Here is a 24,523-nt window from a genome sequence, read left to right as displayed (position 1 = left end):
GGAGAATTGTTTTCTTGGTCACAAATGTCTGTGTATATAAGGGCATTCATGGCTGGACAGCATTATGATAGCACAATAATAAGTTTGTCTGTAAAAAGTTCCTGAGTAAATGATGGAAAAAGAAGTGTCTTACTAAATGAAAAAAAAAAAGTTAGGACATTAAAATTTCTACTAAAGAACTTTAAAAGCCACTGCACATTGATTTCTGTGGAGTTATCATCAGGTGACTCATTTTGCATCTTTCTGATATTAAAAAACTTATTGCCACATGTAGTGGGTTGACCTTGGCTGGACGTCAGGTACCCTCTAGCACCTTCTAACAGAAGCCACCCCTGTACCCTCCCCCGCTACAAAAGCTGAGCCACAGAAACCCACTACACCACACATTGTAATTTCCCAGCTTTGAGATTGCTTTGTATGTTCTTAAAAAATTTCCAAAAATATTTCTTGAAAACATTATATTTACCAATGAAAAGCATGATTCGCAGGCTATTATGGAATGGAAATAGTCCCAGCGACATCAGTGTGCATAACGTTGCAAATTTATTGCAAATCATTAAAAATTATACCAGGGATCAACAGGAAATCTTACTGTTGTATTATATGATTTAGAAATCTGAGAAAAATAGTGAAAGGGGGAAACTGCCTGATTTGCATTAGTAGCCATACAGTGTGATTATTCAATGAATGTAAATAAGAACAATAGATTTTTGACAACTAAAATAGTGTAAAATAATCACAGAAATAGAAAAACACTGATATATATTATCTCAGGCAGATATACTGGGAAATGCCCCTCAACATTCAGCCTCCTTTTTGGTTTAAGGTATTCACATGGACAATTAAAGTTTCCATACTCTCAGATCAAGGCCAAGCAAGGCTTTGATGGAATCCTTTAGCTGCCAGATGAGCAGAGTCCCAGAATTTTCAGGTGTTTTTCTTGCATCCTCTTGCAATCAAATGACTGCCAAGGTTAACTGTCAGATATTTGTAAGGAGCAGTAAATCTCACAGTAAGAAAGGCATTTCCCATTGTTTAGTTAAAAAAAAAAAATCTCGTTGGAATATGTATCAGAGGGAAAGACAAACTGTGTTTTGAAGCCTGGGCTTTTTTCAAGGCTAAACATCTTGAGTCTTTGCACTAAAAAACATTTGCTAAGAATTAATATGTGAATGGGAGCTAGCAATTCAGCAGCCATTATGGAGAGAATTATAGACCGCAGTCCAAGGCTTTCCAGGGCACAGCCAGTTTTGTATACTAAAAGAACAAATCTATTAGCTTAATTTCTCCTGGTTTGGCTATGAATATAGCTCAAAATTAGTTTATGGTTTCTTTTGGGTGGTTGTTCTGATTTTTCTAAATATCTAAATAAAATTCCTTCAGCAGTGTTTTCTGGCCTGCATAACTCCTGTTTCTGTATATGGAGCACTTCCAAATTGGATTGCTTACCATAATCTCTTCCTGCAAGCTGTATTCCATCAGAAACACCTGTGATTTTTAAATTCTTGCAGCATCTTGGTATTTATAGATTAAAATCTGATATTTACACTGTACAAGGAACAACATTCCTGCTGGTCCTCTAGCAAAAGAATAAAAAAAAATGTAACCAAAATTGGACAGTACCATTTTTAATCAAGATAAGAATGCAATTAAAATACAAAAAGTCTTCAGGATTGCTCCACAGAGCTAAAAGAAACAATAGAACCTATTTATTTTTTTTCTACACAACCCTTATTTCCCTGCCCAAGGAATGAGATGGAGTTTCTTTTTTTCTTTCAGTTTGAGTGATGGAGTTTTCAAAAAGTAATTCTACTTGCCCTCAATTGGCAGAGAAATTCTCCAAATAAGGTTTTAATTTCTTCCTTAGAAGCAGTTTCAAATGTCATGTAGCCTGTGGTGGCTACCATAGATTAGAGAACATCCATATTATCTGAACTTAAGTAATAACTATGGTGATGGACAGTGCATCTGTTAACACTCATCTTCCTACTACTTATTGCAACATGCTGCCCCAAAAAAGGTTAATATTTGATTGTGCATGAGCTTTCATTCAGATTCCTCTCTGTGTTGTCAGCCATCAATTATAGGTAAAAAAAATAGCTCCTTTCATCTCTGTTTTCACACAACTTTTAGAATATAAATGACAGAACAGATTAAAAAATAGATATGGATATTTTCACATTAATGGCACTTAACAATAGTGCTCCTAAATAAAAGATAGAGAAGTAGGAAAATTAAAATTAAAAAGCCAAATGAAAAATTATAGGTGCAACACAGTGGCCATGAAGTCAGCAAACAGGTGACTTAATGGGAACTAGGCTGAGCTCTACACCATATATTAAGGAAGCTCAAATAATTTAATAGACTTGGCTTCTGTAAATATGCAAACTGGAAACAGGAGAAATTCTCTTTCCAAACTTGTTCCCTCTCAAATATCAGTGGAACATCAACTACAATCTAGATCCTATTTTCTTCCCTACCTGGAGCTGGAATAAATATCTTGGATATGAAATTAAATAATTCATTCTGTGAAATGAATCTAATCTAATCTAATAATCTTAAACTCAGTATTATAAATTCTATATGGAAATCACTGTCTGAGAAACTATTTATTCAGACCAAAAATAATCTCAAAGATTTGAGGATCAATGCTGTAAAATACCTTTGTGTTATTTTTGTCCTATGAATACCTTAATTTTCTATAGAGATCATCTTTTGCTAGTGGTGCCTCCAGTGTCATTTTAAGTGTCTAAAACAAAAGGCTTTTGGCTACTTCTGTGTTAACAAATCAAGCACTGCCAGGGAACATTCCTGGGCACTGAAACTTCAACACGTTAAACTCTTAGAGCATTCCCTGGCACCATTTTTCCTGGGCCAGCAATTGCTCTATCAAACAATTTCCAGGTATGGCCTGAGTATTAATGCAATCCAGGGACTGATATCAAAGGATGTACAACCTACTTTGTTACCTAAGATAACAATGAAATGAATCTTTTCTATGACCCTTGGCCTCAGTGCCAGAGGATAGTCCCAGGTGCACAGTTGCCTTGTAAATATGTAGCCTTTTGTGTCAGGTCAAATAAAGACACATTTGAAATTAATGTCTCAGATTCTGCACGAATGTCCTCTCACATTTTTGGCCATGAGTTTTAACTGTTCCCAGAGCAAAGTCACTTTATTTCAAGATGTATTTTGGGCTTAATTACCCTGCTACTCTGAGCCCCAATTTTCTGTTCCTTTTTCATATTATGATCCAGTTAATAAAAGTTTCCTGTAGACAATTTATTAGGCATAGCATGCCCTTTTCCCTTGTAAAAAGGTTTAGTTCTGAGTGGGTCTTGAATGTTTCTTAGTTTTTTATCTGCCTTTTTTTTTCACCTGGCTTTGTTAGTTCCCTTCTCTGCAAAAAAAAAATAAAAGTCTAGCAGCTTTTTAAAGTACAGTATGAAAAAAAATTGAAACCCATAGTTTTCTACATTGTCTTTCAAGCTTAGAATGGTCTAGGCAGGACTTTTACCAGATGGAGGCTCACATTTAATAACAGTACTATTGGTATGCAATGAGCATTTAATGAACTCATGGCAGTCTACCTGAAAGCATTTAAAGTACAATATTTGTGAATGTGAAGTCTGCCTGTTTAAAATCAGTGCCTGAGTTCCCTGCTTAGAGGATGGAGACACCTCCTTAAACCAGGAAAGGGACAGCCATTCTGTCCAGTAGAACCACCTTCTACAGTTGCAGTAAGATATATCAAGCCTGCCTTCCTCTCCAGATTCTGGGTAATTTAGGAGTCTACATTTGTCTTTAAAAGTACACAGAATAAGGATGCAGCCCATTCTTGGCTTTGTCTTGATAGGACCATGTATTCAGAGGGCATATTTTTCTTTGGTGTAACAGATTAATGATTAGAGAATTCAAGCAGCAAAGAAATAATTCAAATTCTTGGCTCAATTTTGTTCAAAAGAGAAATATTTAGGCACAAAAACATGAGTAACTGAATGTAAGCTCCTTGCCTTCATTCTTTTTTGAAAGAAAAATGCTGAGTGCAGAAGTAAGCCAGATCTTGTGTTAGGACAGTAAGCAAGAAGGCACCACTTTCTATGCTGTTGCTCAAGTAATTAGGTGAGACAAAGCAGAGACAGTGATTTGGTGACTGCTTGCAAGAAAGTTTTATTTGTTTTATTAATAGTCCAAAATAAAACGTATGTATCTTCCAAGGAGCAAGATCTGAAAACATGAAGTGTCCCAGTGCTAGTTATTCAACATTTAGGTACTTCTTCCTTAGTCTTTTTTCGTACTAAGCAGTTTGTAAGCTGAATTGCACAATGGGTTTGAATTAAAGTGAATAATATTCTCCACATTCATGACTTATGAATTCAGTAACTAGTCTGGTGCAGGGAGTTCAATATCTTCACGTTTTAAGCTGTGCCCCCCACTTTCTGAATTAACACTTTAACCACCTGGGTATCGTCCAAGAAATAAGTGCTACGGATGTCTGTTGAAATATGGACAAAAGCAAACTTCACAACAGAACAGCCCCTCTGAAGAAGAATGTAATGAAAAATGTCTGTAAAAGTGTCTTGGGAACTTCCAAGCTAAGTTAGAGAATGTGCCTAGTAAATACTGATGCCCAGAATTTTAGGACATCTTGAAGTTAAGACTGATAAGATTTCTGTCTGAAACATGATGAGTTTTAGAAATTCAAATTCTTACTTGGGAAGGAAGGAACCTTAGGACTACAGTTATGATACTAAGTTAAAAATACCCAGGAACTACTTTTGGCACCAAGGCAACCTAGTGTGAAATAGTCTGTGTCATTAACAACAAATATTTTTACCCTTCTAAAGCAGGATGGCTTCATCCAAACTGCAGACTAGATTTTTTATAGCACTATTTGATTTATTACCATAGATGTTTTAGGTGAAATGGATCTCATCCAAAATTAGCACAGTTTCATATCTGATGCAATCTTTAGCAAAGTACTGTATTTTATCAGCTGTTTTTCTTTTCTGTTTTCTTCCACAAATGTAGAACTTTTTTCTATGTTTGATTAGTAGAGTCCACGGTCCTTAACTGCTTCTATGGTTATATGCTCAGTGTTGTAGGAACAAATATTTACTTATCCATAGTGCATATTTTTTCCAGTTTTCCAAGAAGCAGTCGTCTTTACACCTACAACCTTCTATTACCCTGGATCTTCATTTGCGGATATTATTGCTATAAGTGGAAGTTGGATATAGGGATTAAAACAAAGCTTTTTCCATTGGGGATTGATGTTTAACAACACTGAGTTATCATGTTTGCTCCAATGCTGTTCATTTTTACTCTCTGCTAAGATATTCCCTTATGTTTTATGGGCTGCAAAGAGTGAACATATTTTGATAAGATTCAAACATGACATTACTGAAGCTGAATAGGTTAGCTGTTTTCCAAAAAGTATTGGACCTTTGTATGAATGGTAAAATTATCCGAGGACAGAAAATATTCACAGAATTTTCTTTGATATGTAAGTCCTCAGGTTTTAGGTATGAACCAGTTTCCAGCTGCTGAAGAAAGAACTTCCCCATAGGTAGTATCTGCCATGGCAGCCTGTGACACCAAGTTGAAATGTCTGCTTCCAGCCACTGTTGAACAGAAATACACACATAATTCTCTGATGATAATTAACATCTTTTGTTGCTTTCACCATTAGCAGCATTCGTCACAAACATTTCCCACAATTACTCACAGTTCTAACATAGTGAATTTTCCAGTGTCATGCCCATTGTTTATTATCATCTTTCATCATGTATGAAAAAAGGTGGGAAACAAGTTGGTGTATGCATCTGAGTCAGAAACTCAATTACAAGAAATCCATTCAGCCAATGGGGGAAAAAATAAATACAGATAAATTCTACAAACTTAGCAAGTAAAGCAACAGTGCCTGACTTTTGTGTTTCTCTGTTTGACTGCCAAATGAAAAAGTAGAGTCAAATAGTAAAGATATCCAGTCCTGTCAAAAGTTACTGAGAATACACTGAAGCTCAAACAGTAAAAATTTCCAGGAAAACTGGAATCCCACTGTATGTTTTTCGCAGAGAGGTCTTACAGCAAAGCAGATTGGACTCATACACATGATTAATTACTATGACCTGCCAGGAGTCCACATCACCATGATCCAAAAAAGAATGCAGAAAGAATAGCAAAATTACAAAACAGACTGTGAAAAAAAGTCTTAAGGAAGGCAGAAGAGAAAAGGGAGTCAGTAAATTAGCTGCCAGGCTGGAGAAAACAAGACAGGAAAAGTAGTAACTCAAGGGAAGACAGAACGTCCAAGGGCTCAAGCTGTCATAATAGAACAGCTGGAACAGAAGATCCTTTTCCTATGGTGGCTATTTCTTCCCATTTCTATTTTATGCTGGGATCTTGGAAGAAAAAACAGACTCCATGTATGACTTCCCTTTACTTTGTTTAGGAATTCACTGGAACATGAGGACAGAGATTACATGAATGTGATTTAAGACAAATAAATTAGAAGTTACATCAGCAGAGATCCTTGCTGGTGAAGTGCTCTCTAATATGACCTAGCAAGCTGACCATGTTTTGTCCAAATGTGAACATGCACAGCATGTTTAGTTTTGAATATCCATTAAAACAGCAGTTTAAACAAGAGGTCTCCCAACAGGAAACAGGCAAAAATGTCTAAAGCTTTGGGAAAAATGCGTTTTGTTCCCAGTTCTGCCAGTGAACTGCTGTTCTTTCTCCATCTCTCAAGTTTCTCAGGTCACAGTTGACAGTAATGAAGTGTCATGTAAGAAATAAATATACTATAAATGTGATAAAGAAGCTTGATAAGAAAATGTTATTAATTTTAATTAAGGGTGTTGAATTAACTAAATGACCATGGGCTGTTATTGCCATGGACTTTTTTTTTTTCTGAACTAAAGAAACCAAATAGCTTCAATTACTTCCTACCCTTCTCTTTTTCCTCTCCCTCTATTGCCTAATTAAACATGATGTGAAGCAACAGTAAAGAAATTACAAAATAATATTGCATGTGGTTTAGGGTCATAAAATTTTCGTTGGTAGGTATCTCTGGAGGCTTAGTCCAACTCCTGCCTCAGGGCCAGCTACCAAGCCAGGTCAGGTTGTTCAAGGCCTTGTCAAGTTGAGTTTCATGTGTTTCAAGCATGAAGACTGCATAGACTCTCTAGGCAGCCTCCTCCAATGCTTAACCACTGTCAGAATAAATCTGGAGTTACTCTTGCTACAACTTGTGGCTGTTGCCTCCTTTCACTGACCATGACAGCATCACAGAATAGTTAGGGTTGAAAGGGAGCTCTGGAGATCAACCCTCTGTTAATTGTGTAGGGGTTGATTCAATCTGTCAGGGGGATCCGGTGCCATTTGAAAGGTCCTAGGATCTCCTTTTTTGACATCTTGCTGCCATCCAGTAGGGCCCAGATGTTCCAAAGTTCCTGCACAATCTCTGTCATTCTACTGTGGATGTCTGAGCCAGCCTGGGGCATTTCAGATGGCACTTGGGAACCACTGCTTTGATGGCTGGTTGAGTAAGTAATCCTCAAATACTCATAAATCACATTGAACCATATTTTCATTGCCTGCAGTGGAAGTTTAAGTGCTTAAAATGCCTGTAGATATCTAACCCCAAGCGTGGAGGTGTCTTTTGTGCCATCAGTGTCTGGGCTACCTTAATGCAGAGTGACAGAAGTGGCACTGCAAACATTACCTGTGGTAATGAGGCATCAGTGACAGTGGCTTTAGCCACCTTCTGCTAACAAGTGGTTCCAAAAATAGGCTTACAGTGGAATCGCTGAACAATTTTAGAGAAACCACCTGGGGAAGAATAAAATGAATACATTCAGCAGGAATGAATGTCAAGTTCTGCATGTAAGAGCGATCAGCTGTATAATGACAGGAGGGTACTGAAAAGGGCCTGAACTACAGTGAGTCACGAGTTGAAAATGATTCAATGCTAGACTGCTACAAAAAAACAGATCATACCATACTGAGATAGATAAACAATAACTTTGTCTGCAAAACACGTGAAGTAACTCTTTCATTCTACTTGTCAGTAGCATGACCTCAGGGAGAGCACTGTACCCATTTTTGGGCAGTGCAGATTAAGAAGAATGTGGGTCAGTCCAGACAAGCAACAAGAATGACTGAAGGTCTTAAAAACATGGCCCATAAATGTTGAAGGAATCAGGACTGGTAATCCAGATAAGGCTGAGGGAAGAAAACTTGGCATGACTTAATCTTTTCTGCCTTTAACAGTAACAAAGAGAACAAGGAGAAGAGAAAGGCACAAGGCCATTTCTGGTGCTGATCCATACTAAAGACATGTGGCCACTATGATTTATTTTTCCCATGCATGTGTATCAGGAGCAGGGTCCATGCAGCCAGTTCGTCCATCACTACTGCTTAGCTCACCTTTATAAGCTAGGCTTTTTGTAGCAGAAGGCTCTGAGGAAATGTGGAGCTACTGCCAAACACTGAGGACTGTCCAATCTTGTAACGTTTTTTCCTCTATACTGTGAATCAGCTTGTATTTGTACAAAAGGGTGTTTACACCACATAAAGAGCTGACTGAGACACAAATAAAGGCAAGCTACTCAAATCATTTCATGGCGAAGTTTCACCATGTCTCTGTTTCTTTAAAGGCAGAATCTAAGTGTAACTATCAGCTGAGATTTAAATGGTGCTGTGGAGTTGTATACAAAATGTACTTCTGTTTAAAAGAAGGGGGGGAAAAAAGAAGAAAAAAGAAATCCATTGATTAAAATATGATGTCAGGGAGCAGCAAAAGCCAGCTGCTGCCTAAGGGCATGGAAGCTGAAGGTGATCCAGGGCAAGCCATGCCCTCACCAAGCGGGCACAGTCCTATCGGGCTGAGCATGGTGGGCAGAACTGTGGGCTGGTGTCAGGATCCGTCAACAGTCCTAAATCCAGGTCCACAATCAACACTGGGGATCGCATCAGGGGCAAATGAAGATGGAGCCTGGGAAATAGCTGTGAAGAGACACATTTTCAAAACAATTTGTGCAGGGGCAGAGAGCCTGTAGCTGAGCTGAAATGGTGTCCTGGCCCTACAGGCAGCGGTGGGAGAAGCCAGGCAGGGTGGGCAAGGTCTGTCCATTCTCTCATGGCTCTGGAAAGTTTCAAAGGAGAAAAAAGTGACATACCCTTGATTTAACACACATCTGACTGATTTTAAGGATAGCTGTATTTAACACTAATTGATTCTACATAGCACTTTAAAGTCCCACAGAAGACAGATAAAATTTAATAAATACAATGATTTATCACCAAGCCTGACAGAGTTCAAGAAGCGTTTGGATGATACTCTCAGGCACGTGGTGTGACTCTGGGGGATAGTCCTGTGCAGGGCTAAGGGTTGGATTCAATAATCCTTGTGGGTCACTTCCAACAAAGCATATTCTGTGATTCTGTGGTTCTGTGATTTGTTCACTACTATTGAATTCAAATATAGACATTTCTACCAACATCAAAACACAAGATGTATTTGTTAATAAATATGGACTGCAGGAAAGATTTTTGGTCTCGGTTTAAACTTGAAGGTTTAAGTTTACCAGAATTACCGTTTGGGTTGGTGGCAGAACCAACTGTGCCAAAATGTTTTTTAATAGTTATGTGGTTTTGGAAAAAATCTCATAAAATCTCCTGAGAATTGTTGCTTTTGAGAATCTTGGCTGCATCTCAAATGGGAAACAGGCTCTTCCAGCTTTGGGATCTTACTGGAAACCATAAGCAAAGTAATGATGTTGAAGCTGGGAATTCAAATGTTTCCCCACCCTTCTTGGCTACAGATTAGATGAGCTGAATGTGACATACTAGGTTCAATCCATCTGTTCTTTCAGGCACTATCAGATGCATAGCTCATTTCACTGACAGCAAATGCTCCGAATAATTTGTATTACTTGCATTCTGCAATAGCCTCAGTGATCTGTTCTCCTTCCCCAGTTCCCCCACAGACATAGACTTAGCTATTCATCATGTGCTCCTCACCTCATTGTACTATGACACAGCTGTGCTCTCATGGATTGCTTGAGACCATTTGGCTGCAAAAGCTGGCTGGCAATCCTGTACAGCTGTAACCTTGGCCTGCTAACTTTCTAATGAAAGCCATGCCACGGTGGGTACCAAAGGGAAAACAAATACCCTTTTGTCCACGGAAAGTCTGGCAGGGAAGCAGATCCACTTTTGTTTCAATAACAAATTTTCCTTGACTGCAGCCCTCCCTTTGATTTTTTTCACAGTTAGTCAAATTGACAGAATAGCCAAGGGCAGGAGGAGACCTGCAGTACTTTGGGCTACTGCTGCCAATTACTTGAAACAAAGAATCTATGAACAATTAGCAAAGAAACTGCTAAATTCTCTCTTACAGTGCTGCCTTATGGGAGGTGGTTTCATTCCTCCAACTGGTTTCTTTTTCGTGTGCACAGACATTCAGTAGAAAAGCCTGGAGCAGTGAGGAATGTCTGGCATTTCTGCTGTCAGTGTGCATGTACATTGTAGTGCGTATTTTTAGAAGCCCATCACATCCAAGTATGCATGAATTCTCACGTAACCTCATAGTGTGAACAGCTCATGGAGTCAGGGATGTGAGGGTTTATCAGATTAAGCACACAACTTGGTTCCTGCTGAGTGTTCTCCACACAAACACATGCTGCATATTCCAATCCAGGGGCAAAATATGCTGTAAGATTTAAAAGGAGAAGGGAAGCAGGAAAGACTATGGTAGCTGGGGTATAGCATAGCTCTGCAGGGCAGAGGTAAAGTTCATTAACCTGGAGACAGCATGGGGAAATCTGGATGTTCAGTGCATTTTAGACAGATACATGCCTTTGCAAGTGGCTTTAAGAAAACATTTCTTTCTTAAGGGAAATTTTCTGTAAATAGGAGATTTCTGACCCATGTAGTTTTCTGACCCATGCCCAGAAATGAAGTCCTCCTTTTTCTCTCTTGGCTGGACCATCTGACAAGCAGCCTTTAAGTCCCTTCACAGTAGAAGAAAAGCAGGGTCAGCTTTACAAAGAAAGCCCAGAGAAGGTCAGCTTCAAAGAATTTCTAATTTGAGACATACAGTTATTTATATAAGAAGAGAAAGGGACAAGTTTGGACTAGAACATGCTGGAGCTTTTTCAATTTCCCTTTATTTCCAATAGGGAAAAGGATACCATTTATTACAACGCCAAAGCCCAGCAAATGTAAGGAAGACATTTAAGAAAATGTCCCAGTGCTAGAGAAAGAGGGTTTACTGCCTGAGTCACAGAACAATTTTACAACACACTTTCAATTAAAGAAGGCACTGTTTTAAAGACAGGGTAAGAGTCTCTAAACTGCTGAGTGATTTTAGATCCTTGAAATTTTGTAGGCCAACCGGAGGACAGTTTAAAGTGCCTTGCATATCTGCTTTAGCACCGAAACATCCAAAATCACTTGACATGTAAACAATTAGGTGCACTAAAAAAAATAAACAGGACAATATTCCACGAGGGTACTTTTGAAAAAACTAATTTTTTGCAGGAAAATAGGGCAGAAATAAATATTAACCATGAGTCAAGTATTTTTTTTCATGAAAGGTTTAATCAGACTTTCATTATCTAATTTTATCACCAAAGTTTGGGCCTTAAGCCATTTGCTAAGTAAAATCCAGATTTAAAACATAAATACAACATTCCTGCATAATGCAGCTTTGATCTAATGAATATTAACAAAGAGGTCATTCTTGTTCTATTACTCCCAGAACACAAATGAAATAGCGTTTGTGTTAACTTTCTCTAATCTTGATTACATCTGTATGTCTTGTAGATCTAAGACAGTAAGACAAAAGTAATTATGATTCTCTTGGCTTAAGGGCAATCTCTGCTTTTGGATCCAGAGAGGACTGAACTGACTTTTTTCTCCCTTTTTTTTTATTTTAAGTTTCTTTAAAAAAAAAAAACAGAATGAAGAAATGGAAAAAGAAAAAAAGAGCTAATGAGATGGCTAGTGCTACTTGTTGCTTCTTGTGAAGTTGCCTAGAATTCATAATACGTATTTCCTTCAAAGAGGAGATAAAGTCTTAAATAAATAAAGATAACATATTGTCATGCTACTGGAATTGTGCAGGCTCGTGCAGCCTGCAAAAACACTGTGTAAGAATATGCTGAATGTCTTTCTAGTCCCTATGGTAACCACAGGAACAATCAGTTGCTCTGAGGACAAGTGGGAAAAAATGCTATGAGAAAAACAGATCCTTTCTGACTAGAGCAAAGAAAAGGCATGATCTCTGCAGCCTCCTAGCAGTAACGTACACAGTTGTTATAACTTTAAGTATGCAAACAAAGATCCAAGTATCACAAAGGGGATAAAAAATAAAGAGCTGGCACAAGACTGGAGTTTTATGATCTGGCTTGAGGTACAGAGGTAATTTTCAGCCTGTAATTAATATTTCCCTGCTGCTGCCAAGGCTTACTTAGACTAATCTCTCCTCTTTCAGGGTTCCTAATTGGATATCCTCTGAACAAAGTCCCATGGCTCATTTTGCTCAGCGCCCAACATCAGTCATCTTTAGAGGTGAATCCAAGCCACTGCCAGGCATGAGTGGGATTTCCTTACTCCAGGGCAGAAATACCTATTACCACCAGCATAATATCTCTGTAGCACTCCTGTCAGAGATCATTAAGCTGAGTTTCTTGTCACAGCATTATCTTATGTGAATTTTCACAAGTGAAAAATATGAACAGCTCATACTTGAATGTATAAAAGATCAGCTTGGTATACTAAAGATAAGTAACTCTGTTGTTTTTTCTGTAGAGATCTCAGAGAGCAGGAAGGAAACTTTCCTGAGGAACATGGGGGAAAGGAAGAGGATCTGGAGCATGAATTTTCAGCAGAGAATTGGAGGAACTAGCAGGGGAAGATGAACACCTGGCATAGTAATTGAAGTTCATAACATGATTTTACATTTGAACATTAAATCTGTACCAAACATTTAAAACTGTGCATGTTAAATAGTTTCTAAACCCATATATCTATGCTCCAAAACATATAAAAATGTCACAAGTAAAACAAATATATTAATAACTGTAATAATGAACAGTTTATAGCCAGAGAAATATTACACCTGATTGTAATCATTGTCTAAATAACTAATTGAGCATCCCACAATGCTCAAACTAGCAAAGTAGTCTTTTCTACTAAATACAATTGCTTAAAAGTATTTCCTTGAATCTCACTCTAAAGGTTGAAGAGTTCTTTCCTGCAGCTCAATGAAGCAATGACTGCCACTGAAAGGGACCATTTCTGTTTTGCCTCTGATCTAGAAAACATTTGCTTTAAAATACCAATTTAGAAATTCTTCACCTCATCATTCTCAGCAGCCATTGCCTCTTGAAAACTCTCTCCCCAATTATTTGAAAAGAAAGAAAAAGAAAGAAGAAAAAAATCAACATCTTTATTGTGTTACATGGAGAAAATATGTTTTTCCTTCTTGTATCTCACTTCCAGAATTTCAGCAACTAGTTACTGAACTACCAAAGCTTCTGAGACCAGAGGGGCTGCCCTGCCCTAGGTAAGATAAACTGTTTTCAAGGCATTTTTTGAGTGGCACCTCCCAGGTGGAAATATGTGTACATGTGCTCCACCACACAAATGGAATGATCTGGACAGACATCCAGGACACATGGAGTCCACTGCATGTGATGAACAGATTGACCTCTCAGAGTAGAAGTGTACCTTTGCAAGAGGTCTGGTCCATCCAAAATATCAGTGAACTATATACACAATTCAGTTAATACAGCAGTCTCAATATGCATCATGCATTACTAGCCTCCACTATAGTAGCTGTCGTTAGTTGCTGACAAGAGGAAAATTGTCCTCACTGGTCCTTGTAACCCTCAAATTTCATACATGTCCATCTGGTAAAGAACTCTACTTCCAGGGAATATTAACAGCATGTACCAATTTACTTTCCAAATCCAGAAAATATATCTTTTATCTCTTATAACTCATGAGGCATGTGAGGATAACATCCTGGGTTGGGCATCCAATTCGGGTATCCAAATGAAGGGCTGTTTTTACTCCTGCATGTGCTAAGAGGGAGCCTTAAGGAAGTTGTACAAAGGCAAACTGAAGATCATTGCTTTTCCTTGCCACACACTTCTTGGCCAAAAATCGGAGAGGAACTGATGGACACTATAAATAAGGGAAAACAAATACAAAAAGACTAAAAGAGGTTACAATAAAACAGAAACTGGAAACATGCCTAAGTCAAAAATAAGAAATAGTCTAAATAGAGAAAGGCTGGCATCAGTTCAAGCTATGGGACTTAATTTAAGACAGTCACCTTTAAAAAGAAATCATAAAAATGCCTTGGTTGTATCAACAACTTAAGTCCTTCTACACAGTAAAACCTCTGTTTGTCTCTCTTTCTTTCATGCATCTTGTCATTTCCCTCAGGTCCTACCCCTCATAGACAAATTTTCCTCATGGTGAGAAAGGCATTATTCAGACTACCTAAACCCAGGTTTTTTTTTTTAATTATGCTGATAAGGTATGGTATTGTACTGGGTCTTTGACAAGGGGTGACATTTTTAGATAATACTAAATTAATACATCCTAATTTTTGGTACATTTATTTTTACTGTATTATGACAAAATAACAAGGCACTTAAAAGTATTGACAATTCTGAAGAGACAAAAATGCTTAACCTTTGCCATCTATAAAGATGAACAAATAAGAAAAACTAACATATGAAAATGAGGTTACCATAATAAATAATAAAACATAATAAACCAAACCAGAATCTTTAAGGGGGAACATTTTCTGTTGTTTAAGTGGGGATAAAACGTTGTTGAAAATTCTTTTAAAACTTTTATAAAATGCCCTGTCACAGGAAACATAAATGATGTTGGCTATGCCCCAGGTAGAAACAAGCTAAAATATCCACCATGAGGTCATAATGATTTCCCAGAAAGTCCTTGAATGTGAAGTGTGTCGCACAGAGGATTTTCCTGATGAAGCCGTGTATAGTTACCTTCAAAAAAGTAAGCAAGGGAGTTCATTCTGGCAAAAGGGATCTGCTTTGAGTTATTTAGAACTTGCTCTCTCCTCATATATTGCTGACAATTTAAATCAATGGATACTACAGCTCAAACCACCAGAGAAGAGTAAAACCTGGGGCTGGTAACCTAATTACCTCATTCCCAGGCATAGATCTTCGGCTGCTGGGAACCTTCTCTGTGCCTTTTTGGTGCAGTACAGGACACTGTTCAACCCATCTGTCTACCCTGCTGCCTTCTTACCGCTTTGCACACACATATGCACTGAGGAAAATCTAGTTGCAATTAGCTAGTTTAGAAAAGATAATTTGTTCCAAGCTGTTACATTTCTCAAGTGAATGTCATATGAATTAATAATTATGGGAACTCTTGAAACATTTCCAGCTTTACATAACATAGTTGTTTTAGGGCTCCAGTGATGTCTGTAATGTGTGGGTCTCCTGAGATTTGGAACAGATGCATTATTTTCCTCAGCCACCTGGAAGAAAGTAGAATATTGAAAAAAGCTGGTTTATAAGGACTCCCTGGTGTCCACAAACTGGTCTGGTTAATAAGAAAAAAAATATTTCTGATTTTTTCAACTGCAAAACAAATACCTAAACATACAATTGCTGCTTTCTGTGAAGCAAATAAAAATGTCATGGGACTTTCAAGGCTTAAAATCAACACACAGTAGCTTGCCCAGTGTCCTGTTTTGGAGGTGCATTAAGGATTTATGAATGTAATTTTCAGACTTGTCCTGTAAACCAGAAACTGAAGAGAGACCTAAAACCCATGTGCAATTCAGTGTAGTAAACTAAGTAGTTTTAGCAGGAGTTAGAGGAAATTCATGAGGTCGTTTCAAGTTCCTAAACTCTTTTACTGAGGAAAAGGCACACTTGAAGTTTATACTTTAAGAGCAAAATATCTCTGAGAAAAAAAAGCAACGAAGTTCGAATGGCAGCCCACAAAACGGGCTTTTATTCAGACAGAGAGATGTTCAGCTTGCTGTAAATGCCCTTGAAATTAACAGGCAAATTACTTCACATCCACAAATATCACCAGCCATACTTTTTGCTTCCCCTCAATGTAATGAAATGTGGCAAAATCCTTTGTAATCCGCATTCCCTTCTTTGAAAAATAGGCACCTGTCTGTTTTTAGGCTGAAAAGAGGAACTCTATGTCTGCAGCCCTGAGCCTGCGAGCAGGCTGACTGGACTTAATCTACCAACAGTGACTTTGTAGCTGCAGCAAAGCCTCAGGCAGGGATCAGGAACACATGAGGAGACCCTGCTAAGCTGCAGGGCTCTGTCTGCTGCTCTGGTCACATATGGTCTCACGGCCTCAGAGATGATGTCATCCATTACAAGAAATTCCCAAGTTAACTCAAAATGGAGCTTCTCTTATGTAGTTATTGTTTCTTAAAGACGGGATATAATGAATCTTCCTTTATGCAGAGGTCATGGGCTGTTACAGACCAAACTACAGAACCTGGATATTGGCAACCCCTATCGTGGTGCTTTAATATCCAGGATTTCTCATGTGGTCAAGCAAAAACTTTTACTTTAAAAATGTGTTTTAAAATGTCTTCACAGGCTGACCAGAGCTTTCCCACATTGAGATATACAAGGTTTTGTCTGAATTATTTTCACAAATTAACCTGAAATGTCATCACAGTTAGGTGAATGAGGTAAGGTGTTTCTTAACTACTGCTGGGAATAGGGAGGACATAGTATATACAGCAAAAAATGTTTGTCAGAGACAAGAAATTTTGTCCAAGAGACAGACATTTCAGCAGCAAATGTAAAGACCAGTTGCTTCACCAATCATCCTGAGCTCCTGGCCTAAAAATAACATGGTTGGGTAAAAAATGTTCTAAAGGAGAGAACTCTATGGCCAGCTGTGTTTGCAGGCTTTACAACCCTGAATGTTCCTCTCCTTTACATGCTACAGCTCAGCTCCAAGACATATACACTGGAATTTCCAAACAACTAGGTTTCAGACCTATTTATTCCATTGAAATTATTTTTTGCATTTCTTTGGAACTATAAAATTTCAAAGAGAACAATCTGCATCTATTGTCAAGAGAATATCAAGTTGACCTGAAGTTATCTTTTGTTTCTGCATTTCAGAGGTCGAATGGCAATTATTAAAATATGAGTTTTGCCTCACTAACAAAATTCCTGCATTGTTGTTGTGTGCTGGCCAATGTGTAAGACCAACTCTTTACCACAGTCAGTTCATCTCATCTTTGAAATATTGTGACATTTACATGGCAAGAGCTGTGTAAAGGGATCAGTGTGAGAAGTAGTTGGCACTTCTCAAAAAAAAAAAAAACAAACAAATAAAAAAATTCTTTTCCAAGCCTCTCCTTTGCTAAGTGGGATAATATAAAGAAACGTAGTTATAATACTAAGAAAACAAAATATGGAATACATTCCTCTCCCTTCACCCCCTAAAATCTAAATCTTCATTATCTAGCAATGTATAATGAGCTACATCTGCAAAACAGCATTGCTGCATTTGAAAATCCCAAAGGTTTAGTGCAATTCCTAACAGATGTATCACTACTTTTACACAAAGGGGAATAACGGTTTGATTAGCTCTTCAGCCCATCAACCACAAGAAATACATCAAGTTATATCTCTGGTGATGGATATAACATCTGGTGGTGATATCATGTGCCAGCTTGTTTTTTCAGCATCTTACATGGACCTAGAACTAGGTCTGGCTATGAAGCTCAGCAGAGAATTGCACTACAGTTCACTTCTTATTGCCTTTTCAGAAATGCTATGGAACATTTCACTGAAGTGATAATGCATTTATGAAGTCTATTATTTAATGAGCCATTTGTCATCTTTGCATCATGGATATAACCCAGGTATCAGGTTTACAGGAAATGTCTGCTTATGTTAGACTCAAAATTGCTCTGCTGGGGCTTGATGACACGCTCGATTCTTCCAGCTAAACCCAATCTGGAGCCAAACTGGAAGTCAGATGAGCATACTTGGATAAAAAGCTAATGGGAGTAGAAAGATTAAGATGAGGAGTTAAGGATACGAGGAGGGGGAAAAGAGCAAACAACCAGTACAGTAGAGAAGGCAAGCTGAAGAGTGAATCAGAGAAGTGGTAGCATGGCTAGATCTGTCCAGGGATTGTCAGCTAACATAGAAATTACATAGAGCTGTAGTCTTCAAGTAGCTCATGTAATTGCCAGTTATTCAAGGCATCATTTAGTCCATTGGGTTTTAGATATCTAAAAACTGCTACTCTTTAAGATTGGCCTATTTGTGCTGACTTTTTGGAAAGTGCTAGTTGGAATGTAGATAAAAATGTGCAGGTTCTTTCTAACAAAAACAGTCAAGTTTGCAGGTATGAAGCTGGCACTGTTTCATTTACTGTCATACAGAGCTTCATCATTCTGATCCCTTGGAGTCAGCTGCATGTCAGCATCACTGTCTGGGATTACAATCAGCTGTTCTCACATGCAGAGCAGCCAAGCCTTTGGATAAAGTTGTTAAAAAGTGTGTGAATTTTCTCTGTCTTCATTTCATGAACATTTAATATTAGACAGCACTTAGTTCTCAGCCTTTCAAGTACTCCTCTGACATTTTACAAACCATCAAATTACTGTCAAAGCACTAAAAAAAATAAAGTCTCAGTAGAGTTTTAAATTAAGTGTTGGCAAGTAGCTGAAAATTAGCAGTAGCATGCCTTTTCTCAGTTACATATGAAGGAAAACGTGAATTCAGAGTGATTGTTTTGAAAGGGTGGCTAAAATGTATGCTCAATGATGTTCCTTGGAAGAAGGAATGGTGCTTTGGACTCCATGGCAAATGGAATATAAAGTCCAGACAGGGTGACATTTAATACATAACCTTAGTCTCAGTGTGTCCCTTTGGCTTAGTGTAGGTCGCTCACTGTTCAGCACATTCTTTCATCATATATCCCATTTTTAGTTTCTTAACCTTCTTTGTGCATCATATTAAGTTTAATATCCAACACTTAGATTTCAGATGCTTTTGCTGGACCTGAGTATCTAAAAGAAAAATATTTATTTAAGGATGTTCTTCCATTTTAAGACAGGTACTTTTGAATATGAGGCAATGGGCACAAACTGAAACACAAGGGGTTCCCTCTGAACATCATGAAACACTTTTTTACTGTGAGGGTGACTGAGCACTGGAAGAGATTGCCCTGAGAAGTTGTATAGTCTCTCTTCTTAGAGATATTCAAAAGTCATTTCAACATGGTCTTGGACATCAGGCTCTAGGTGGCCTGCTTGAGCAGGGTTGGAGCAGAGGTCCCTTCCATCTAAGTCATTCTGTGATTCTGTGACCTGATACAATAAATATGGTTTACATACTATCATAAGCAGTGCATTTTCAGCTTTTCTTTGACAGAATGCAAAGTCAACCTAGGTTCAAGATTTCTACAGATGTGAGTAAATCAGTTTGACATTTCTTTAGTTATATTTACCTGATAAACTGACAGGAAAGGAAATTTCATTGTTACCTTTAATGTACTACTGTCTGTATTATAGCACCTACTACTTGCAAGCACTTCTCGGTGTTCAACATTGAATGATGTTAGAGAATTCCTCAAAGACTGGATGCTGGATATTCACACTATCACATAAAATCAAATAATAGCATGATTTTTACATTTAGCAGCTAATCGTAGAATGGTCTCAGTTGGAAGTGACCTTAAAGATCATCTAGCTTCAACATCCCTGCTATGGGTAGGGCTCACCTTCCACTAGACCAGGTTGCTTAGAACCCCATTCAACCCAGCCTTGAACACTTCCAGGGATGGGGCATTCACAACTGCTCTGGGCAAACTGTTCCAGTGCCTCACCATACTCACAGTCAAGAATTTTTTCCTAATATCTAACCTAAATCTACTCTCTCTGAATTTGAAGCCATTGCCCCTTGTCCTGTCACTACATGCCCTTGTAAAATGTCTCTCCACAGCTTTCTTTTAGGTTCCCTTCAGGTACTGGAAGGCTGCAGTGAGATCTCCCCAAAACCTTCCCTTCTCCAGGCTGAATACCAATTCTCTCAGCTTTTCCTCATAGGAGAGGTGCTTCATCCCTCTAATCATCCTGGTGGCCTCCACTGGAGTGACTGAAACTGAAAAAGTTACTATATTTGAAAAGGCAGGAAAATTTTTTGATAGCTCTGTATTTTTTATTCAAATATACAAATTGAAAGGATACATCCTTTTCTTTGATAACGTTCTTCCTCATTCACTCCTTCATATCCCTCTTCTTCCTAAAGAGCAGATTTAGACCAGCTATCTACATGAAAAGGTCTGTTAGTTTTTAAAGACATCTTGTTCCTCAGTAAGAGTAAAGGATACGTCTTTTGCAAGGTCCCACTGATAGTTACTTATCTACATTTTTATCCTGTGTTAATAAGAAAGCAAACCATTATTCTATGAGGAGTCTATATTTTTGCAAAACAACATCAATATTGTAAAAATATTTGCCAATGCTGCACTTTGGGAAGGCCATTGGAGATTACCACACAGCTAATACAAATTAGGACACTAATGCTGTTTTTCATTTGTGGATGTCTTATAAAACATTGTTTTGTAACATGGAAATGGGAACTGTGGAAACCCAGTCATATGATGTCTTTCGCCACTGGAAAAGTAGACTAGTACAGTGAGAATTCAAGGACTTTTCAAAAAGATCAAAAAGTTGGTCTGCTTCTATTATAACAACGGCATGCTTATTCCACCATAGGGTACTTAAATGTGGAATGTTCATCAAGCAAAACTGGAATATCACTCCTGGACACTTGAATATTTTTAGACATCACCTAAGCAGAAAAAAAAACACCATCACCACCACAAAAAAACCACCTTATCCTGGTCTCCTGCAACTGTAGACTCCTCTTTCTTGGCCTCTAAACACAGCCTGACAAAGACAATCTGTGGTATCAACAGAAAGACACTTCAGTTCTGCCCTGAGGTTATTAGAAACATGATCTTGGTATTCAAAGTCAAGTCTGAAGTAAATTCTAAAAGTATAAGAGGGCAGTGCTTAATCGCTATATAACAACAAATTCCTGAGATGCCCAAAGTGATGTCATTGCAAGATTTTAGACGTTACTACTTTTATATCACAGTAATACTAATATTAATGTTTTTCTAAACTGTAAGAAAACTTCTGTGCGGACAATTTTCAAAATAAATACTAAACACACAGACTCAGGAGCTGTCTAGATGACGATGAATAAATCAGCATAAAAATAAAAGCAGGTATGATGTGTTTATATATGCTGTGATTCTTGAAAATAAGCCATTTACTATATATCTATTTTTGTGCATCTGGCACTTTTGTGCAAATTTTACCATGTACTGAGCAGATGAACGTGCTCAGTTTTACTTCAGGGATTATTCAATGTTTTGAGGAATTTAATAGAGTTGCTCAGTGCTCAATAACCATTCTTCTCCTCCAAAATTGCATTCTATTTAAACCACTTCAAACAACCCCTTCCTTCCATTTTTCCAAACATTTCCCTTGAAATAACTGTGAATTGTTATTCAGACACTTCACGATGGTTGTTGGGTAAAAAGCTCTTTTAACTCCTTTAAAAAAACCAATCCCTGTTTTTCTCTTAGATCCATCCCCTTTGAGAGAATACTTTGGGCAGGACTTCAGATCTTTTTTTAGGGTCACCAGTGTTATGTAATAGAGAGGCAAGCAAACTATAGAGGTCACTAGAGAGGCATAAGAAATATCATATGCATCGTAGAAATAAGTACATATAATCACTACAGTCAAAGATGACATTATCTCAAGTAATATATTTCATGATTAAAAGAAAATACATGTAATAAAGGAATACCATTTTCATTGGAGGTTTCCTTCCTGCCTACAGCAGGAAATTCATGTATTCCATAGAGATATTCTAACTAATTGGCTCTCAAGTTTACAAGACAAAAGGGAAGTATGGTTTTTCTGCCTGATTGCCAGAGATTTTATTCAGGGCCCAAGAGAGAAATGTATTTATGTAAGTCATGATCCTGTGCATGCTTCCTTGGTGTGCTGTCCAAGACTGATGTAACAAGCTCTGGAAATCTTCACTGAAGAGTAAAATGTGCTAACTGAGATCTGAGATAGCAGGCATCATCCTGACACTCTGGCAAGCTGCCTAGGAGAATTCCTGAATCTGCTGGGAGGGTTACACATCTCTAAAGAGTGAAGGATTTCCTGATATCTGGCCCAAACCACAAAAGTTAGTTTTTATACAGATTCCAAGTTCATTTGTAGCTAGGAACTCACAGGGATAGACCTTGTGTAATAAAAATTACATAGAAAAAAATGTAAAAAATATTTTCTAGGATAATATCACCAAGTTTTTTGTTGATGGTGTCCTGTAAAAGTAATACACTTAGTGAAATCCTGTCCTTAAATTGTAGTCACATATTATTATTGCCTAGCAATCTTATTAGGCAAGACTTGTAAGTAAATTGGTTATGAGTGTTCCTTGGAATACTTCTGTTTTCAGGAGTTGCAACTTCAAGTTCTCTGTTTATTCAGTTTTGTTGTACTGGGCACACATGCAAACAAACAAAAGTCAGGACACCAGCTTGGGATGTTAGAGAGAATAGGATTTCTTCCTAATAAAAATATATTGTTCAGTGCTGTCATACTGAACTGTAGTAGGCTGACGTTACTGAAACTGATCTCCTCATCTTGTATCTTAGACACCAAATTCCTTCTCCCTCTTAATACGCTAAATCCAGAACTACAGGAATATTATTCGATTATCTGGGGGAAATCCTGGCTCAACAAGGGTCTTTCCCAGGACTGACCGTGAATGTTGATGATGTTACCACATTGGCCTGGCAGAGACAAGATTCCAGTGCTGTCTTTTAGCTCCTGTTCACAGATTTTTATGGGCTTTCAGACTGCAAAAAAGGCCACCTGCCTGGATGACAGGTGAAACAAAAAAATAATGGTCCATTTAGGGAAGCAGTTTCTACAGCACTTTTGCAAGGTCATACCTTGTTAGGATCTTAAATCTTAAATTTTCTATAATCCCATAGGAAAATTAAAGAACATGATATTAAAACAGCTAAAATGAGCTGGCACAGTCATTACGATCAGTTTTCTTCAGACCAGACTTAGCACTACCATCCTGTTTGCTTTGCAAAAACTTGTGAAAGTGAAACTATAATATTTTCTGTGAAAGTCTGGGATTAACACTGTAGTTTGTATCTAGTAATAAGCAGTAAACTACTCAAGATTTTGTTTACAAAATAAATGTGTGGTTGTTGGGGCATTTGTATTTTCTTTTTCTATTCTATCCCTTTTATTTTTACTATTTAAAGTAGTAATCAATAAAATAATACCATGCAAGCAACTTTTCTATGCATAAATATTGTAATAGTCCAAATAATAAATATTATGGATTTTAAGGTAGCCATAGTTAAATACTACTGCTAATCTTCATGCTTCTAGAACACAGGTAAGATGGTTTGCAGTGTTTCTAATGGAGAACCAAAACCATTATCAGTAATTCTGTACAGAACAGGGAGAAACTCCTTTCTACCAGCTTGTAAACAACAAGTAATATCACAAAACCCACCAAAATTGGTACTTACTTGCAGTGTTAGTCTCAACAGAGACATCAAGGCTTGATTGAACTCAGGTCTTCATCTGTGTCTGAATAATTTTCCAGAGTTGTGGTGGATTTCATGGGCACTAGGAAGTCTTCACATCTGCTAACCACGGCTGTTCCGCAGGCCAACAAGGCATTTTATTTTCCAGTGGTGCAAATCCAACACTAAAATATGTAAAATTCCTGACCACAGCTATAGCTTAATGTAGCCCAAACTCTTTAAACTTCTAATATAAACAGTTCTCCCAGCCATATTTTTCTGCTTTTTCATAAATGTGGGCTATTCTTGTTGTAATCTAATTTAAATTAAAGACAGAACTACAGGCTGCAATACAGACAGACTGAAAGGGAAAGACAAGATTATCACTAGAAATACACAGACAACACAGTATGTTACTGCAAAGCCTTCTCCTATCAAAGCCTTCTCTCAAAGCTCTCACACTTACATAGTGCATCGAGAGTGAGGCAAATAGCAGCAGATGTGGAGGTAAAAAAGCCAGACAGTTGCCAGCTTTTTTCCATTTGTGAACATCTTCTCATCACAGAAGGGAAACAGTAGCTCAGCCTTCATTTATTTTTCCTTCACTTTCTTATTCTCTCAAATGTAGTCAGTCATACCTGGCTAATTTTTGCTACAAGGAATCTAAGAGAAGGATTTACCTGTAGCTGCATTAGAACATCAATACCAGATTAAATAATTTGAAACCTTAAGTAAATTACTTTGTCTAATGAAAATTAAAATAATTACTCATAAATCTGGCTTCCTTTTTAGACCGAGTTTATCTCATTAGTGTAACATAGTTAAATTAAAATTATTCACGGGGGTTTAAAGGATATGA

At 37.7% G+C, this 24,523-nt stretch overlaps 1 long non-coding RNA gene across 1 annotated transcript; it reads left to right on the top strand.

Moving 5' to 3' along the window:
- The first annotated feature begins 14,993 nt into the window (after window positions 1–14,993).
- On the top strand, window positions 14,994–20,057 carry LOC113970858. The gene is made up of 3 exons (XR_003535356.1): window positions 14,994–15,054; window positions 16,644–16,738; window positions 20,022–20,057. It is a non-coding gene; the product is annotated as an uncharacterized LOC113970858 (long non-coding RNA).
- Window positions 20,058–24,523: the final 4,466 nt, after the last annotated feature.

This window comes from Neopelma chrysocephalum, unplaced genomic scaffold (assembly GCF_003984885.1).
Source record: "Neopelma chrysocephalum unplaced genomic scaffold, ASM398488v2 Primary Assembly neopelma1_80b, whole genome shotgun sequence".
Classification (NCBI taxonomy): domain Eukaryota; kingdom Metazoa; phylum Chordata; class Aves; order Passeriformes; family Pipridae; genus Neopelma; species Neopelma chrysocephalum.
Note: the sequence above shows the minus strand (reverse complement) of the source record. Positions and strands in the feature narration are given on the sequence as shown.